The following is a 16,228-nucleotide window of genomic DNA, read 5'->3' on the forward strand; positions in this document are numbered from 1 at the left end:
AACAGTGAGAGGCCCGCGTACAGCAAAAAAAAAAAAAAAAGACACTATAAGGGGGCTTCCCTGTTGGCGCAGTGGTTGAGAGTCCGCCTGCCGATGCAGGGGACGCGGGTTCGTGCCCCGGTCCGGGAGGATCCCACGTGCCGCGGAGCGGCTGGGCCCTTGGGCCATGGCCGCTGAGCCTGTGCGTCCGGAGCCTGTGCTCCGCAATGGGAGGGGCCACAGCAGTGAGAGGCCTGCGTACCGCAAAAACAAACAAACAAAAAAAGACACTATAAGGAAGTTGTAAACACTGAAAATAATTTCCTAGTCCTGGAACATAGTTTTCCTATTCAAGAACCGGGTTAAGAGCAGCTGAAAAAATGTTTTGAGGGCCAAAAGTTCAGAATTACCTCTTAAGGATAATACATATGCATAGGAAGAATGAAAGAATAAACAGTCATCAAGTTTAGAACTCCACAGACCAGAGAGTTCTTCAGTGTAGTTCAAAAGACACTTTTCATTCCAATAGAATTTCTACAGCCTGAACTAATTTTCAAACACATAAAGACAGACTGAATAGAATACTAAACTTCACAGTAAAAAAATACACTTAGAAAATAAATTACTTATAATTTAGGCAATGATTTTGAAATTTATTGCTTAGGATGTAGTTATCGCCTCCTTTATCAAAATGTAGCAGGGCAGTGATTATAAATGCTGGTGTGATTTTTAGGTAACAACAGTAGAAACGACACCATAATAAAACCTTTTTCTTTTTGGTGTTGCATTACAGATAAGTCCTGGTTACGTTTATTCCTTAAATTCCATGGTTCCTCTAATTCAAATCACTGTCCACCAAGCAGTTTGAAAAGCAGTAACATTTTGCTTTCGAAATCTTCAGCTTCAAATAAAGAAAGAAAAGGGGAAGAAATGAGGGGGAAAATATAACAAGATTGCAAGTTACTTTGCACAAAGACAACTGTTCACACACAGCATGCACCCTCCCACCACCAGATCTCTGTGCAAGCTATCTTACCTGCCTTGAACTCTCATCCATTCTCCCTCAACCTCGACCATACCTAGTGAACTCCTCAAACTTCACATTGAATTTAATCATCACTTGCAAGGGAAGCATCATCTAATCTCCCTAACTAGGTCAAATCACACACACACAAAGTATGTGTACATACCTCGTACTGCACGTCTCATACATAATTGCAATTTTACATTATATTTGTGTTAGCATCTACCTACCATACTGGCGACAATTTAGTAAAGTGACATGAAAAAGCAATGTGGTATAATTACAATAACAAGTTCAGGCTTCAAATATTGTCTGACTACGCATATTAAATTTTGGTTCAGAAGATATGGCCACTATGTTAATACAGTATGCTCTGAGCTGAGGATTCACATTCAGAAGACTTGAATTAAAGTTTCAGGCCTGCTGCTTACTAGCAGTGTGCTTTCCAAAGCAGGAAGAGAAGCACATATATGCATACAAGTGTATCCATTTTCATGGGGGAGAGTTAGTTGGGAATGTGGAGAAAAAGAGATGAGCTTAATGTTGAACATACTGTCCGGGACACACAGGAGATAAAAGATAATTGGGCTCATAGGTCAAGTGCTGAGAATAAAGGTTCATGCAGAAGAAAAACATCTGGAAAAACCATAGGAATGGATGAAACTACCTAGATAGTGTAGAATACATAGCATGGAAAGAGACAGTAATCTTAGAACAGAATCTTAGGAAATACCAACATTTAAGGGCCAAGAAAAAAAAGACAATGCATAGAAAAACACTAAGAATAAATAGAAAGAAAAAGAAATCTGGACAGACTTTTAAGAAACATATACCACATGTTTAGAAAGCATACTATTTTTCAAATTGACAGTACTTTGCAAATGAATCTATAATCAAGGTAATGTATGATGTTCAAGCATTTCCATAGGATATGGAAGCTGTCTCATTAAATTCAACATGTATTTATGGAGAGCCTAAGCGTATTATATTCAATAATTTTAAAGGAATTTTATCTTCCAAATGACCTCAAACTATCACCACAGTCCAAAACTATTATGGTATTATTATGTCCACACACCCTCCTTTTTCTACTAAGGGAAATAAAACAGTACTGTTGTCATTTAAGGGCTGACAGAAGTGTGAGAGGTTTCCTACAGCAGGCCAGACATACGTGAAATTACCTTTACTTTTAATGGCTACACCAACAACCAACAATGCTGAATTTACTTTCACTAGTTTTTCTGAAATCAAGCATTTGGAAAAGAAACAGATTTTGTTATTTTTTTAAAAGAAGTTATTATTTAGTCTATGGATTTTTTATTTTTTAAGGTGCTAAAACTCTAGCTGGAGCATGAAACTAGCATGTTTTTAAAATTAATCATTGTTTTTGGTTCACTATGTGTATTAAAGCATATGAACTGTATATTTCACACAATTTTAAAACATTTCTTAAATTATGAAAAGATGCAAATTCAGGTAACTACTTTCCTCATTCAAATAATACATTTATATGCATTTTCTATTTTTCAAATGTTTTTACTTTGCTTAAGCAAACAAGATAATTACTAATGTAGTGTTATGCCTAAAACTACATAAAAAGATAAAAATAGTGTGGAATATTAAGATACTTTTTGCTAGTAATATTAGTCTATAAAATCAAATCTCACTTAGTTGAAAAATAACAGTAACTACTGTTGATGGTGAACTACTATCTCTTTTCTCCTGTGACAATACTTAAAACCAGTAAGGATGTTTGCAATATGGCCATTTTCTTTACTTAGTAAGTACTCAATAGTTCCTTTTTTTTTTTTTTTTAATCAAAGAAGCTCTGCACCTAGTTAGTATAACTTCTGAGACTCTCTTAAATCAGTGGGGAAGCTTTATTAGTTACAGAACATTTGGAGTACACTTAGATAATGTAGGCAGCATATTTAAAATACTAAAGATGCATTTTGAAGTAATGCTTTTTTCATGTTTGAGTAATGAATTATAGAGAATCTGCTATGCAAGTTATTTCAGAACTACCACAAAATGTACAGCCTGCAAATAACATGGAGTGCAATCTGAGTCATGATATTACAGGCAGGCCAAGCACAACTGGCACTAATATGCCAAACACTGAAGATGGACACTGAACTTCATGGCAATTCTAGTTCTTCTAGGCTCCTATTGAAGGCGGCATACATCTCAGTTCAGTGACCTTTCCACATGGCAGATTACCAACAAACACAAGTCTTTTAAAAGGCCATTCATAATAGCAATAATTACCTATTTCTGCACTGACAGGGCATTAAAGGCTTATTTATTGAAAGAACATAATGATCAAGCTAAGTATAAAGCACTGCATTAAATACACCAACCTAAGTCTTACAAAGGATTAAAGTCACAAGATGTAAATATTAGACTACAGAAAAAAGAAAAATAACTGGAGAAAAGATGTTTTTAAAAATTGCAACATATTCTTTGACTAGTTTTTTTTTTTAACATTAAGGTCAGTATTTGGGGAAACACCTTTTCTCTTTGAACATTTAAATAAATGTTCAATGTATTAAATAATTTAGAGAAATGTTTTGTATTCTGTACAAATTAAAGGACCCATGAATATAATCTTCCGCCCCCACCAAAGCTCAATTGTGCAACGGTCTCAGCAGAAAATAAACATTTTACAAATGTTCAAACTGTGTAGTATATCTGTATAGCGGGTAACATTTTAGGATTATAGGGATTAAAAAAAAAAACCGCAAACGGAAAGACCAGTAAATTGCCTTGCTTTCAGATACTGAAACTTCTGCATGTTAAAGCAAAAAATATATAGTTAGATATAGTTAAATAAATAATAAATAAAAGGCAAAGAACATTAAGAAAAAAAGACCAAATTTTTATTATCTATAATTATATAAAGAAAACATAGAAGTTGACAATAACAATATTAAGATTTCAGTAGATAATAAAGGTGGTTTGTAACAGATTTACACTACATACGTATAATAGAACAGAGCAAAAATATTCATTGTGGCTCATAATGATTTTTTGGGTCACAGACCCCTTTGAGAATATTATGAAAACTATGGACCCTGTCTCCAATACAGCTGACTTGTGCATTTCAGGGCTTCCTCTTAGAGCCCAAATATCGGCAGGGGGCTCCATGACCCCAGTTTAATTACTTCTAAAAAAAAAATGGCTCTTGGACAGTAAGCCCTGATAGTAAACTGCCTAGAGGCATTAGTATGTATATTGAAAAAAGAGGTTACTCACAAGTAAGAATTGCAGGCAAAGAGAAATCACCGATGAAACTGGCAGCGTCTACTGAAAAAATGTCTATGGGGAGGGTGCCTTGGCACAAAACTTGACCTGATAGGACTCCCTGGCAAGTGTGCCTATTGCAGAGCTAGATAATTTGGGCTCTAAGAGCTTGGAGCCATCAAATATCTGAATTAAAGTGGATCCTTAGCACTTTCTAGGGGTAAATCCTGAGTTGTGTAAATCCCCCAATACTGTTCTGAAGTATAATTTATTCCCCATAAACTGTGTTTATAATGAGAAGTAGGAAGCAACAAAGTTGCACCAAAAGAAAGCTGTTATGAGGTTAAGTGATTCCTTTTGCAGCACCACTTACTGTGAATGTACTGTCTAGCCAGACACTATCTGATCCTCATGGAAGTAGCACTTTGTAATCATTATGAATTAAATAAATTGGTTGTCTGATTATATACATCACTTTCTTTTTTCTTTTTTTTTTTTTGCGGTACACGGGCCTCTCACTGTGTGGCCTCTCCCGTTGCGGAGCACAGGCTCCTCAGTGGCTATGGCTCACGGGCCCAGCCGCTCCGCGGCATGTGGGATCCTCCCGGACCCGGGCACGAACCCGTGTCTCCTGCATCAGCAGGCGGACTCTCAACCACTGCGCCACCAGGGAAGCCCCATCACTTTCTTATGAATATTTTTAGCCTGAGTCAGTCTCCTTGAAGTCAATCACCATGGGGACTGACAAAATAAATTTCTATATGGATGCTTTCTTGTGGGGTTTCCAGGCAGTCAGCAAGGGTGTTATCATTAAAACTTATAAGTATGTTTAAGCGGATCATCCTATAAAAAGGAGTCGAGAGCACCTTCCACTTCAAGGAAGATAGTGTAAACCTATGTTTTGCTATTCCTCCCATGAAGTACAACTAAAAACCCTGGACATTATATATAAGACAAACATAAGACTTAAAAGCTGGAGAGAAGAAAACAGACTACTTAGGGCCCTTGGGACCCAAGGAATGACAACAGTAGTGAGTTCCCTAAGTTTTCTTTAGCCTCATATATCCCAGACTTGGAGCAGTAGAAGCGAGCAACCGAGAAGCAGGCATAGACAAAAAGAAACCCCACAAAAGCCTGCTCTCTCTTGCCAAAGCACCAAGAGACTGCATAGTAAGACAGAAAACTTCAGATAATAATCACTCTACTTTAGTCAAACTCCACAGAAAAAGACTGTGGTCCCATCGCACAGGCCCAGTGGGTAGCCTAGACTTCCACCCTCACAAGGGTGTGATCAGATGCCCAATATCCCTGATGGTGTGGTGCCAGGTAAGACCAAGTAGGGAGCCAGGACTTTCATCCCAGGCAGCGGGTAACAAGGCACGTCTGCAGTGTCAGGGAAGACCAAGCAAGGAATCAGAAAGCCTGCCTCCACATGGCAGTGATGAGAGGCCCCCCACCCCTCCCCACTTGGTGGTGTCAGAGGAGACCTAGTGGAGAATCAGGACTTTCACCATCCCCCAGCATAAGGAGGCCACTCTCATGCCTGCCTAGCGGTAACAATGAGCTCACCAGGTGTTGATGGAGGTCAACAAGGGAACCTGGACTTCTATCACCACTTGGCAGTAACAAAGCAGCACCCCTTCCCTTGCCAGAGCAGTACTGGAAAAAGTCAACTAAAACAGAAGGTTTAAATAAAATTCAGAGTCTCCACAGATATAGAGAACAAACTAGTGGTTACCAGTGGAGAGAGGGAAAGGGGGAGGGGCAATATAGGGGTAAGGGGGAAAAAAGAGTTCTTATGGGATTATATGAAATCGTGTGTGTGAAACTTTTGAAAACCATAAAGCACTACAGAATTTAAAGAATCTTTCATTCAATTTAAAAGAAAAAAAAAAGATCCAGAGTCTCACAACATAATATAAAAACATCCAGGTTTCAATCAAATTGTACTCAACATATCAAGATCCAAGAGGATCTCAAACTCAATGAATAGAGATAATCAAGAAACGACAATATCAAGGATACAGAGATGTTAGAATTATCAAAGATTTAAAGCAGTCATGATAAAAATGCTTTCATGAACAATTACAAATAAGCTTGAACCAAATGAAAAAAGAGAAAGCCTCAGCAAATAAGCTCATTAATGAAATAGAATACATAAAGAAGAACTAAATAGAAATGTTAGAACTCAAAAACAAAATAATCAAGATGAAAAGCTCAGTGAATAGGATCAATAGTAGAATGGAAAGGAAGGAGAGAAATTTAGTGAACTGGAACATGGAATAAAAGAAATTAGCCAATCAGAATAACAAAGAGAGAATATACTTGGAGGAAAAAAAGCAACAGAGCCTTGGGGAACTGTGGGATATAACAAAGGATCTAACATTGGTGTCACAGAGTCCTGGAAGGAAAGGGGAAAGAAAGCAGGGCTGCAAGAGTTCTCAAAGAAATCATGGCTGCAAACTTGACATTTGACAAGAGACATAAAGATTTAAGATTCTGAACAAACTCCAAATGAGATAAACCAAAGACATCCATGGCAAGATACATCATAATTAAGCTTCTGAAAACTAAAAATAAAGAAAAAATCTTGAAATCAGCCAGAGAAAATGAAGCCTACTATAGAAAAAACTGGAATAACAGCAGATTTCTCATCAGAAGTCATGGAGCCAGAACGAAGTGGCACAACGTTTTTCAAGTGGTGAAATAAAAGAATCCTATACCCAAAGAAAATCACCTTCAAGAATGAAGGGGAAAATAAGATATTCTTATACAAAATAAAGCTATAGTAATTTACTGCCACTAGATCTACCCTAAGATTGATTAAAGGAAGTTCTCTAGACAGAAAAAAAAAAAAAAAAAAAGACAAAAGAAGAAATCTTAAAACACCAGAAAAAAAAAAAGAATAAACACATGGGTAAATACAATAAACTTTCCTTCCCTTCAAGTTTTCAAAAATATGTTTGACAGACAAAGCAAAAATTATAACATGATGTGATATGATTTTAAATGTATGCAGAGTAAATATTTAATACAATTATACCGTAAGTGGCAGATAGTAATGGGATGTAAATGAAAGTAAAGTTTCTGTACTTTGCTTGAATTGGTAAACTGATGACACCAGTAAACTGTGACAAGTGATATTTATATGATGTAATACATAAAGCAACCATGAAAAAAGCTATACAAAGACATTAAACTCAAAAACACTATGGATAAATCAAAAGGTAATTTTTAATAAATATAAAAGTAATTCACAGGAATGCAGGAAAAAGAAAAGAGAAAAACAGAAAACAAAAGAAGTATCAAGGGAAATTAAAAAATACATTGAAGTGAATGAAAATGAAAATAAAGCAAGAGGAATTCCCAAGATGGCAGAGTACAAAGACCCTGAGCTTACCTCCCCTCATGAGCCCATCAAAATTACAACTATTTACAGAACAACTATTGATGAAAAAGACCGGATCTTCTACAACTAAAGGTATAAAGAAGGAACCTAAATGAGATGGACAGGAGAGGTGGAGTCGTGGTATAGTCAAGGCCCATACCCTTGGGTTGGGTGACCCACAAATGGGAGAATTATTACAACTGCAGAGGTTATCCCCAAGGAATGAGGGGTCTGAGCCCCACAATGGGCTTTGCAGCCCAGGGTTCCTGTACCAGGAAGATGAGCCCCCAGAGCATCTGGTTTTTAAGACCAGTGGTGCTTACTTTCCGGAGACCCAGAGGACTGTGGGAAATAGAGACTCCACTCTGAAAGGACACATACAAAATCTCACCTGCTCCGGGACCCAGGGCAGAAGCAGTAAATTGAAAGGAACCTGGGTCAGACCCACCTGCTGATCGTGGAGAGTCTCCCAGAGAGACAGGAGGCAACTGGAGATCACCCTGGGGCAAAGACACTGGTGGCAGCCATTTTGGGGAGCTTGTTCTACCATGTGGACACTGTGTTAATAAGAGCCATTCTGGAACCCTCCCTCTAGCTTATTAATGTCAGGACCCAGCTCCCCCCTCCCCCACCCACCAGTACTGGGACTCCTCAGGCCAAGCAACTAACTAGGTGGGGACACAGCCCCACCCACCAGCAGACAGGGTACCTTAACACCCCTGAGCCCACAGCGGCCCCTGGACACGGCCCTACCCACCAGAGGTCCCAGGACCCAGCTGCACACACCAGTGTGCAGGCACTAGACCCAGAACTCCCAGAGCCCTGCAGCCAGAGACACAGGAACCCAGCTCTGGCCACCAGTAGGCAGACAATAGCCCCAGAATCCCCTGAGACTCAGCCCCACCCACCAGCGAGCCCGCTCTAGCCACTGGACCCACCTCATTTATCCTTCTTAAACTATCCCAAGAAACTGCAGAGGAAGGAATGCTTCCAAACTCATTCTATGAGGCCAATATCACCCTGATACCAAAACCAGACAAATATACCACAAAAAAAGAAAATTATAGGCCAATATCACTGATGAACATAGATGCAAAAATCCTCAACAAAATATTGGCAAGCTGAATACAAAAATACATTAAAAGGATCATACATCATGATCAAATGGAATTTATATCAGGGATGCAAGGATGGTTCAATAGCCACAAATCAATTAATGTGATAAACAACATTAACAAATTGAAGAACAAAAACCATCTGATGATCTCAATAGATGCAGAAAAAGCTTTTGACAAAATTCAACATCCATTTATGATTAAAAAAACTCTCCAGAAAGTAGATATAGATGGAACATACCTCAACATAATAAAGGCCATATATGATAAGCCCAAAACTAACATCATATGCAACAGTGAAAAGCTGAAAGCATTTCCTCTAACAGGAACAAGGCAAGGATGCCCACTCTCTGCACTTTTATTCAACATTGTGTTAAAAGTCCTAGCCACAGCAACCAGACAAGAAAAAGAAATAAAATGAATCTAAATTGGAAAGGAAAAAATAACACTGTCACTCATTGCAGATGACATGATACTATACATAGAAAATCCTAAAGATGCTACCAAAAAACTACTTGAGCTCATTAATGAATTCAGTAAAGTTGCAGAATACAAAATTAATATACAGAAATCTGTTACATTTCTATACAACAACGAACTATCAGAAAGAAAAATTTAAAGAAACAATCCCACTTACAAGTACATTGAAAAGAATAAAATACTTAGGAATAACCTTATATAAGGAGGTAAAAGACCTGTGACCCCATGTGCAAGGACTTTTCTAGACCCTTGTAGATACATGTTTTACATATACATTATGTTTGGGCATGAATTATACACTGATTATTAACATTAATGAAAATGTATTACAAAATAGAAATAAAATTTTCTTTCCAAATTTCATCTCACTAATGAATTATTACTAAAAATATATTGGTTAATGCTCTTAAGAGGATCTATTAGGTAAGAATATTAAAGTAGCTGTTAAATATCCCATTGATCCAATAACCACCAATATAATTCTTTTCTTTTTATTTCTAAGGTTACTAAGTTAAAGGAATATGCATTATATTTTACTTAATATACTTTTCAAACTTGATTACAGTTTTGTACAGTTATTACACAAATTTTAAAACGTGAAATTCTTATAACAACCTTCCTTTATTACCAATCTGAGAAATGTATTCATGAGCTATATGAAATAATAATATTGCTAATAGCTAACACTGAGTTCTGTGTATTTTAGATGTATCATCTATTATATGCATGCTCTGTGTTCAGCGTTTTATATGCATTATCTCAAGTCTTGATTTTTTTTTTTTTTTTTTTTTTATGGTACGCGGGCCCCTCACCGCTGTGGCCTCTCCCATTGCGGAGCACAGGCTCCGGACGCGCAGGCTCAGCGGCCATGGCTCACGGGCCCAGCCGCTCTGCAGCATGTGGGATCTTCCCGGACCGGGGCACGAACCCGTGTTCCCTGTATCGGCAGGCGGACTCTCAACCACTGCGCCACCAGGGAAGCCCTCAAGTCTTGATTTTTAAAACAACCCTAAGAGGCACTATTATTATTCTCATCTAAATGAGGAAACTGAGTCTCAAAGAAGTTAAATGATCACCAGCTGAATACTAAGGTGAGGATACTGTCCAAGATCAATCTGACTCCAGAGCCTGTGCTCCACATTATACTTGTCATCTGAGATTTCGTCCACTTCTATATGAGGAAGGAGTAGAGCTGCACAGTTAAATACGGCATGATGATATTATAGAAGTACCTTTTTTTTTTGCAAGTACCTGTTTTTAAAATACAGAACATTATAGTTAAAAATCATAGGTGAGCTGACTTTAAGACTTCATCCTTTACATGTCTCAATCACTTGAAATGAATACTCTGATAGAAAATGGGGATTCCAACCAATATACTTTTCCCTTGTCTCAGGCTTTACCAAGCTAAGACATCTCAAAACATCCCTCACACCTTTTTTATCAATACATACTTCTCAAGTAATCTATTCATCTTTTAAATTTCCATCTTATACAAAATCAAACAAATGCCATTGTAATAAATGCCATAACAGAGAACAAAACACTTTTGAAACCAAGAATTGGGGTAAAAAACTTATGGAGAAAGATACACTGGATAAACTGAGCCTTGAAAAGATGGGGCTGGGTTTCAAAATATGGAGATGGGTCATTGGGGAAGCCATGAAAGCCTGCAGAGTGACTAAGCTGATAAATAACAAATACACTAGTATAATTTGATTATAAAATTATTTAACAACAGTAGTGTGAAACAGCTAAAAGAATCTATGACAATTGTAGCTATACTGATAAGCATATAATTACCATAGTAATAACTGTTCCACTTATTGAGCCTTTATTATGGGGCAGAAGCAATGCTGCTGTGTGTTTAAACATATATTATTTCATTTAATTCCTAGAGTAACCCTATACCTATTACCTTAAGGTAATAATATGGAAATGTAGACTCAGATTAGTTACAGAGTTTTTAGGAACAAAGTCAGAATCCAAACCGTCAATCTGATACCAAAATGTATATTCCTAACCAAAACATAGTAATTACTGTTTTAAACCACTGGAAGGCACAGTTCCTAGGAAATCTGTATTTGTCACACAGGGAATATTATGTATCATTTCTGGCATACACACAGAATAGAATACATTCAGAATGGGAATAAGCTGGATGGACCATGCCACACAAAGCACTGCTTTAAAAAACCCAGTGCACTTAGCTAGAGGAGAAATTCCATAAAAGTACTAAAAATTATCTTTAAATATTTGAAAAGTTATTGTGAAAAGAAGGCACCCTTTCTACAGAATTACTCCAGAAGACAAGATAGACTATGGCTCAAGAGAAAACGGGCTTTTAAATAATTAGTAGTGCGAAGAAAAGATATATGCAGTTTAGGGGGAGGTAAGCTATCAGTCTCTATACAGATACTCATCTAGAGGCTGCATGAGGACCCACCAAAAGATGATGTAGAAAGGATATCTGCACTGATGAGAGCTGAAGCCACAGGACCTCTGGGGTCAGTTACCACTAGGTAAATTCTGTAAAGCTATGATATCAATTTCTCTGCTAGTGTATAGATTGTTTTGAAAGATTCTCTCCACCTAGCCTCTAACAATGTAGGAAAGAGCAGAAATAAAGACAGAAGCAGGCCAGTGACAATTAAGCAAGAACAGGGAGTGGAATGCTTACATACTCTTCCCATAATCCTGTCTTATTCAGTGACACACAGGTATATCTTGTTTACCTTGAGAAAGACAAAGAATATATCTCTTATGATTACAGCAAAAATTCAAATAATGAGCAGATTCATACTATACTATGTAGCTTTAAGTAATGAGAACGTTGTGATAATTTATAATGAAGTTCTTCACACTGGATTCATTAACTAATTCCATAAACACTTACTGAGAATCTATTAATTTATAGTTATTGCACCATGCCCTGGAGATAAGCCTAATCTTGGAGAGTTTGGTGGCATGGCATTATAATAAAATTTTATAAGATGCAATGGAGGTCCCGTAAATGGGATAGTTAGGAAAGGACTCATAGAGGAGATGATTGAGAAAGAAAGTATCTTCTGAGTAGAAAAAGAAAGTCATTCTAGGCAGAGGGGAAAGCTTGAGCAAAACTCTTGGAGGCATAATACTGCATGGTGCATTTATTTATTTATTTATTTATTTATTATTTTTTAACATCTTTATTGGAGTATAATTGCTTTATAATAATGTGTTAGTTTCTGCTTTATAACAAAGTGAATCAGATATACATATACATATAACTCCATATCTCTTCCTTCTTGAGTCTCCCTCCCTCTCACTCTCCCTATCCCACCCCTCTAGGTGGTCACAAAGCACCGAGCTATCTCCCTGTGCTTGCATGGTGCATTTAGACCCTAAAAGTGGTTCTTGATAAACTCAGAATATGAGAGAATGGGTAAGAGCAAAATAAAACATGAGGCAGACAAGTGGGTAGAGGCCGAGACACAGTGTCTTAATCATCATACTGGGATATGAACTGTATCTTGTAAGTCAGCAGTTCTCAAACTTATTAGTCTCAGAACCTCTCTCTTTATACACTTAAAAATTAGGGACTCCAAAGAGTTTTCATTCATGTGGATTATATCTACCAATGTCATATTAGAAATGAAAACTGTAACACTTAAAAAAATATTTAATTGATTCAAAAATAATAATATAATAAAACATGTTAGCATAAATGACAGTTTTGTGAAAATACTATTTTCACAAAGAAAATTTAGTAAAAAGAATGACGTTTTAACATTTTTGCATATATTTCTAAATGTCTTGCTTAATGGAAGATAACTGGATTCTCATAACTGTTTTCCATTCAAAATGTTACCATATATTATTTGGGTTGGAGTCTATGAAGAAATCAGACTTACACAGATTTTATACAGATGCACAGTTGGAGAAAGGAATAGTTTAATAATCTTTTCAGATAAGTTTTTGACACTACACTAAAACTCAACAAGTGTTATTTCTTAATGGCTAGTTGTAATATGATATATAATATAAAATGATATTAGTAAACTTTTTATACATTGTTATATTGATCTACGTTGTACCGTCATTTGAAAAATACTAGATTATGGAGTTTAGCAGATCCTCCAAATGTTAACATGTTTAATTATACAATTCAAAAAAAAAATCACATTCATTATATCATTACCAATCTCATCAAAATAGTCTTTTCAATATTGGTAACAAATACAAGTTTTCTCAGATTCTCTAATTGGCAACACATATTATCAGTTGTTTTCCTCTATGTGATATATTCACTTTGTTTATTTCTGAGAAAATGTATATAAACTACCCAAGACTGAATAAATGGAACAGTTTATCTGTTGGCCATTCTCTCAAGTTAAAACAGTGTTCTATGTGGAAAAGTGGCTTGTTGGGCTTGCAACTCAAACAACACAGTGCTTTTCCTCAAAACAACCGTTGTACTTTTGTTTGCAGAAGCACTTGATGTACTTTCCATTTTTTCACAGAATATTAAAAAGACATCACTAAATAGTCAAGACTTAATAAAGCTAACTGATTTGCCTGCTTTATAAAGGACATTCTCATATGAAAATAGTGTTTTTGTTTTCTTTTGCTTTTTGGTAACTGTTAGTGCAAGGTGGTAAAGTATATAATGATACAATGATACAAATATCAGAATGGCATTAATGGAGAATGAGGTACTGGGCGAACATATGGAATCAAGACCAAGTGAAAAACAGATTATGTAACTCTGATTCCATATACATCCACAGGTTTGTTGTGAGGGAAACTTGGATTATCAGTTTTCGGACATAGTGAGTTTTAAGATGCCTGTGGAACATCCAGGTAGTAATATATACGTTGCTGAAGACATACATCTCAGGAAAAAGTCCTGAACTAAAGATAGAAATTTAGGAATCATAACACAAAGGCAGCAGCTGATGTCAAAGGAGTGAATGAAATCATGAAGGCAAACTACAGAGTTAAAAATCAAGAACATCGAAACAGGATTTTGAGACCACCATCCTTTGATCTAAAGATCTCTTTTATCTATAATACATGTGCAATAGAACCAAAAACAATTCTGCAATACACTGCAAGATCATGAACTTACCTACTCATGAACATTTTAGGTGTTTTTTTTGGCCACATTGTCCATTTTTAAATACCCATATTTAGTACACTTCAACATGTAAAGCAGTTGTAAGACATATATCCTTCCTTCACATCTTACTGATATGCCTTTGGAATGCTTTTTTTTTAAGTTAATTTTTATTGGAATATAGTTGATTTACAATGTTGTGTCAGTTTCAGGTATACAGCAAAGTGAATCATTTATACATATACATGTATCTACTCTTTTTTAGATTCTTTTCCCATATAGATCATTACAGAGTATTGAGTAGAATTCCCTGTACTATACGGTAGGTTTTACTAAGTTATCTATTTTATATATAGTAGTGTGTATATGTTAATCCCAGTTTCCCAATTTATCCCTCTCCCGCTTTCCCCCTTTGGAATGCTTCTTGAGAGCTTGATGAGTTTTGTAATTTACAAAGCACATATTTGAGCCTTACTACTATAGAATACATTTAACTAAAATAAATCTGTGCTAGAATTCTTTTTTAAAGTAAAAATGAAGATGTGTTAATGTAGAAGATGTGAAGAAGGTAGAAGGTTATTCACAGAAGAGATTTAAAAATTGTTCTTAAAATGTAAACACCAGAGGAAAAATACAGGACTAATACAGGACTAAAAGAAAAAGGACTCATTATACATAAGCTTTGTAATCCAGCTAAGCATTAATTTTGATATTAAACTGGCAGGAAGATTCAGAGACTTCCTCAACTTTTAGCAGAGGTTCAAACTGCCATTAAAATAGATGTGCTTTGATTGTTGAAATAAATACCATACCAAAAAGATTAAAGCATTTTCAAAATCAAAAAAGAAATGCCAATATTGTCTGCAAAGCTGAATTATTTTCACACTTCAACAACTGCACCTAGTGCTCCATTGACTAGTAAGCAAAAAGAATATGGAGTAACTATGAATCAACTCCAGCTGGGTTTGGAGATCATTAACTAAAACCTATGCAGCAGCTGTTTGAAAATGAGAATTAGTGATGCTGAAAACTTGCCATTACTTCACTGGAGCTTGACATATGCCATATTCTAGAGCAGTGGTTTTCAATTTGAGCATGCATCAGAATGACTTGCAGAGTTTGTTGAAATACAGATTCCTGACTTACCACCTTCTCCAGTTGTTAATTCAGGGTCCAATAATTTTCTATCAACTTCCCAGGTGATGCTGACATGATAGTCCAGGAACACTTTGAGAATGAGTATTCTAGAGAATATTTCTATTGGTTTATTAACAAGATAGGCAGAGAATATTCTCTTTTCTAGGTAACTAATTAATTAGTATCCCTATTAATTTGGAATTTACAGTAATTTTAAATATAGTTTAGATAGGTAGAAAACAATGCTACTCAATTTCTTGATATAAACTAGTTGTGAGAGGATTCTACTCAAGACATACATTACCCTTCAACTCATGGCACTGATTCTGCTGGGCTAGGTGGGTGTGCCATTGCCTTCATGGCTCTCCACCAACCAGTAGGTCTCCTAAGGGTGGCAGTTCCTCCTTCAAGGATGCTATAAGCATCATTATAGATGCACAAATGAAATGTTTAAATTGTTCTTGAGAATAAACTGTTATGAAACTCTTTGATATGCAGCATTTATTAATTCTGACTGACCTTCACTGCTTCCTACCCTTTTAGTCTGATACCATTATTTTTGGATACAACCACTAATTCAAGAACCATAGGTATTCATTTTGCAGCCATTCTACTGTGCATGAAGAAATTCTGATCAGACTACAATTTCCAGTATTAACTTGCAAAAATATTAATTAAGTTCAGGTAGAATACACATTACCCATTGTCAAGACTGAAAAAAATTTAACAGTAATTTTTGTATTTTGGAGTTTTATATCTTCTGA

General features: G+C 36.2%; 1 protein-coding gene across 2 annotated transcripts in view; it reads right to left on the reverse strand.

The window, feature by feature from the left end:
• Nucleotides 1–16,228, reverse strand: part of HS2ST1 (heparan sulfate 2-O-sulfotransferase 1) — a gene marked incomplete at its 5' end in the record, with an annotated part of 184,560 nt that overhangs the window by 39,989 nt on the left and 128,343 nt on the right. The gene's annotated exons all lie outside the window — the stretch shown is intronic.

The sequence above is a fragment of the Grampus griseus genome (genome assembly GCF_964374135.1).
Source record: "Grampus griseus genome assembly, chromosome: 1".
NCBI classification, from domain to species: domain Eukaryota; kingdom Metazoa; phylum Chordata; class Mammalia; order Artiodactyla; family Delphinidae; genus Grampus; species Grampus griseus.